This window comes from Microtus ochrogaster, chromosome 18 (assembly GCF_000317375.1).
Source record: "Microtus ochrogaster isolate Prairie Vole_2 chromosome 18, MicOch1.0, whole genome shotgun sequence".
NCBI lineage: Eukaryota > Metazoa > Chordata > Mammalia > Rodentia > Cricetidae > Microtus > Microtus ochrogaster.
The window spans coordinates 54,731,113-54,736,155 of NC_022020.1; the positions used below are offsets into that span (position 1 = coordinate 54,731,113).

The 5,043-nt window shown below is 39.5% G+C and overlaps 1 protein-coding gene across 9 annotated transcripts in view; it reads left to right on the forward strand.

Moving 5' to 3' along the window:
* Window positions 1-5,043, forward strand: part of Tcf4 (transcription factor 4) — a 338,712-nt gene that overhangs the window by 214,721 nt on the left and 118,948 nt on the right. The gene's annotated exons all lie outside the window — the stretch shown is intronic.

Consider the following 5,043-nt stretch of genomic DNA (forward strand, 5'->3'; position numbering starts at 1 on the left):
TTTTCGCTTCTTTTTTCCCTTCCTGCCTCCTTCCTTTCGTCTTCCTTTTTCCTTCTTTCTTCTTACCTTCCTTTGTTTATGGTAGTAAGGGTTGAGCCTGTTGCCTTGCATATGCTAGACAACTGCTCTACCACTGAGCTATATCGTCAGCTCTTTTTTATTTTTTATTTTGTGATAGGATCTTGCTTAGTTGCCCCTCACTTGAACCCGAGCTCACTCTGTAGCCCAGGCTGGCCCTGTATTTGCAGTCCTGCTACCTCAGCTTCCCAAACACCTGGGATTACACAACTGCCCCACTAGGCCTAGCTTGAGCTTTATTTCCGAGTTTCTGTGGAATACAATGTGCACTTTAAATTTAATATGAATTGTTATTTTTGAAAATACTCAAAATTTCTTAAAGGAGACTATTTGCTGAATGACAGTCTCAATAATTTGTATTTCTTGGTCACACTGCTACCATCTAAGCCCCTGGTTATCTCTGCCATTTCATCTTTCTAGTATTTTTTTCTCCCAAGTCCTCTTTTACTGAAACTAAGTCCAGAACAGAAATGAAAGCATGCTGTAACAGTTTCTTTCTGGACACTCGGGGATCAGGGATAAAGACTGTCCGAGGTCTGACCTTCAGTTGTAAGCTTTGAAGTTCAAAAGTGGACAGGTGGAATTACTGTGTTTTTCATTGCCCTTTGGTGCAAGATATATTCTAGGTTGCCGAGTAAGTGCGGACAGCAGCAAAATTATGGCCTCCTCCTGCTACTAAGTAAGTCAGCAATGGCCCTTCTGTGGTCGAAATGGCAAATTCAGCAGCAACTATTCAATAGGGAATTGCAAAAACTTCCCCATGGCTATTAAGAATCTTGTTCAGCAGTGTCTTTGGAAACCTAATTCTGTGCAGAATTAGCCATGGAGATATGTCCTCGGCTGTGATCAAGTGTATTAAGGACATCTCCTTTGTCATTTCTCTCCACGTCTAGTTTGCACCTAATGCTGCAAAGTCTATTAGGTACCTATACAGACATCCCACATTCATAAGTTTTATAGCCGGGCTGAATTTTTTATTTCCATTTTAAAATAACAAATCCCTGCTTTTGTGGAGTCAGTTCGCCATACAAAGCCACTATACATCACTTGGGTCTGCGATGAAAGAATGGACTCCCAGCTGTGCGAGTGCCAGAATACCCAAACATGAATTAGACTCACACACATTTGGCAAAAGTTCAGAAAGGGAGCTTAATCTGGTTTCATCCGAGACTGCTTTTCTCTGCTCTGCAGCATCCCCCACCCTGAGATGTTGTGTCTGATAGCAGATCACAAGGTAATGGTAGTGACGCAAAGGCGGAGAAAGACTGAAAACCAGGGCCACATTTCCCCCCTCGGAGATGTCCGAACCCCGGCTTCTCTTTCTGCTCTCCAAGGACCCACCTCTGAAATTCAAGGCCACTCACCTCTTAGATAAATTAAACATATGTCCAAAAGCAGTGCGCAGAGCTCTCTGATCTCATCCATATCTATAACTAAGGGTAAATATAATCTTCCTTTTTAGAAATGAACCACTCCCCCGCCCCTTTACTTTTAAAAGTCCTGGATGAACTGGAACAATCGTTTGGAGCAAGATGATTTTAGTTTAACAAGAAAAAGAAATTTTGATAATTTAAGCTTCGAGCAGTTTCTTTGGTTTTTGATTGCCATTCAGTTATAAATCTAATTTGAGATAGAAGCCACTTCTCTGTTTCCCAAGTGTGACTCGTGGTTACATCCTTAGTTGCATAAACCAAGCTTAGTAGTTGATCAAGGAGTGAAGGCCCACACTCAGCCCCTAATGGAGTAAGGGCAGGGCTGAGATGATGCTAGACATCTTCATGTTCAGACCTGCTAGGATACAGGCAACAGTGTGGTTTCCTCGAGCATCTCAGAATCTTGACTTCGGTGTCTGAATGGCTGTGCCAGGCATGGCTCCTTGCTGGTGAGTGGGCTGCACTGGGTGACTCTCCAGTCATTTGAGCTCAGTGAGCAAAGTTGGCGTGTTTTTTTCTTTGGTTTGTGTTTTAAGGCTTCAAATTGTTTGCCTTTGGATGGGATTAAGGGGAAGGCCTTGTCTCATCACATGTGGACAGTTAAACAGATTCACAAGCATGGCTTTAAGATTTACAGGTTAGCTATATGAAACATCACATCTTGCTTCCAGTGTTTCCTGATTGATGGGGGCAGCTAACTGCTGTGGACCCAGAATAACCCACAGAACACAAGGTAGCACAATGTAAAAAAAAAAAAAAAAAGCAAAATGAAAAACAAATAAAAAACAGGACCCTTAAACTTTTCTAATCCTATTAGAGGCAAGAATTCATTTACCCATTTTGAAAATAGACTTAGCTTTTAAACTTAACAGCCATGAAATATAAATTTGTTTTCAAAGCTATACATACTTATTTTATATAAACAGATGAATGCCTTATCTTTTATGTGTTCTGTTTATTTAATTTGCCTCAATCAAATGCCATTGACTTTTAAACATTCACGTACCAAGTGTTTGAGCAGTGGAAATTATTTTGAATCTTTCCCATTACGGTAGAGGCTGGAGTATGTGACGTAAAGACCAAACAATAGTAAATAGTCATTGTTCATTTCACAAGTAGACCCTCCAATAAGAGCACATATATTTTTATCTTCCTTTTCCCTGTGGGGGTGATTAGTGCCCCTTTAAGTTTGAGGAAATGTTTATTTTTGTCCCTTTAGAAGAATGATTCCATTGTCTGAGTGGGAAAAAAAAAGGAACAAACATGTCTGAAAGAAAGAAGCAGGACTGTGCTTTTTTCTTTTTCTTATTTTGTGGGGGAGAGATTATCAGGAGCCTCTATTTGGAAGTGCTCTGTGCCTTTCGCTGCTGTCAGTCCACAGTGCATGTGGCTTTGTAGAAGAACCGAAAGCTGGTTTGCTTTTGACTGGCCACAGGAAGATTTTCTTTGAAATCGGACGACAAGCAGGTCAGCCTTAGTCATTTAGCTGTTATCATAATCTGTTTTTCACAACTCTGTTGTGAATGCTCCTAAAACCAGGGCAGCTAGCTTGTTTGTTTTTATGTTGGCCTACTACATGGGTTTCCTTTTCTGGGAGGGAAATCTTTGCTACCAGGACCAATAGGAATCAACCAACGATTAGGCCCCTTGAAAAGAGAAGAGAATATTTCAGAATATTTGGTCAACCCTTTCCTGAGGATTTTATATCATTTTGAAAAAAAAAAAAAAGAGAAAAGAAAAAATAAGAGCCATGGCTGCCAGTACAGTGTCTATGAAATTGATAGGTACCAAGCTAGTATTAGTCCATGGGTTCTGAATGATGTCGCTTCCGTGGGTATTTAGTGATGTAGCTGAATGGTAGAGCATTTGCCTAGAATGCAAGAGGCTCAGCATACTATAAGACAGTAACAACAACAATAATTATTATTTTTAAACTTTTTTCCCCAATAAAATGAAGATTCAGTGGTATATCTACCAAGTCATGGGGAGAGTAACTTCACATAGAAACACCTTTATCAGTGGAGACATTAAAAATATTCTTGGGTTAAGGGTTAGATAAATATAAACTTGTCAGTAAGAATTTGTCCAAAGTGAAATTTCAGGTAGAACCTCTAATTTTTGAATGCCTAAGGCGATAAAAATAAATGTTTGATGTTATATCCTTATGTTTCCTAATTCGTAGACAAGTTGGTTGTAATGTCCTTGCTGCTCTAGCCTACCATTATTAATATGCCTGCCATTATTAATACTTTCCCATCTCCTGAAAGTTCCCGAAGTGCAGCAGTTGAGTATGCTGATCTCAGGTTTTTATCTGGCAAAGGATCTAATTTTCCTCCTTTGTGGATGGAACCGAGATGTTAGCAGTGAGCTGCTTGTTTAGTAATACGTTTTCACTCTGAGAATCTCTTTTTCAGTTTTTTTTTTTCTTAAAGTAATGTTCATCACGTATCCCTTGGAAAAGTCATAAGCTGGAAGCAGGGAAGACAGGCATGCTAGTGCCTGATTATCCCATTATATATTGTTCACCAGTAGGCACAGAACTCCCCCACCATCACCAGCTCTCTTTATGATATTTAGCTATATTGTGGTGGCTAGGAGAGCTTTGAATTTTTGATTTTCCAGCTTATGGGTCATATTTGACCAACCGCTTTCACTGGAAGACATGCCACTTTGTTGAGCTATTTAGGAATCAAAAAGACTGTCTTAATTTAAAACAAGGACCCTTTGTTTCAGGTGGTGACTGCCTTGTGAAATTTTCCAGTTCTCAGCGGGTTAACCAGGGAACAGGGGCAGAGTCATAATTGGCCTATTTAGAGTATTTTGCATGTGAATACTGTGTTAGTGAAGCATCCCTAAGTCTGTTGTGAGTGACATGGTGATTAGAATTTAGATTAGGGAAAACACATTCTGTACTTTATCAAGGACAGTAATTAGTTCCATCAGTAAAAGTTGATTACAAGTAACGATAAAGTTAGATTTTTAGCACTTAATTTTAAAATTTCTTTATTAAATAGCAAATTTGTTCTTAATATAAATGGTACTAGCTACCCTTGTTTTATTGCCTATCAGAATAATTAAAAGAACAATGTGTTCAATGCAGAGTATAATCAGGCGGTTTATATATTGTGGGTAAGTTTCTACGTAGCTTTTAGAAAATGTAATATTATGTAATCTGTCTCATGTCATCATTTTCTGAAAGTTTAGCCGTCCGTCACACCGCGATAACGTGATGATATTTGCGGGAATGTGCTAGTGTTCAGGTGAATGTTTAATCCATGGGGATTTGTTTCAGTTCCTGGTAGTCTTAAGGAGAGCATGGGCTGTTCCCGTTTCCAGAGAATGTCTACGTTTGCTATAATCTTGAAAGTTTGCCCTGGGATTTGAATTTCTTCTCCACTCATCTGGCATTCTGTTCTCTGTGGGTACCTTACAAAGTCCTGGACGATCAGGATATGCCCAGTAGAGAGTGGACTGTATACCCCCAGTGTGTGCAGCTGGGAGTTGTGTGTGTTCCAAAAAAAAAAAAAAAAAA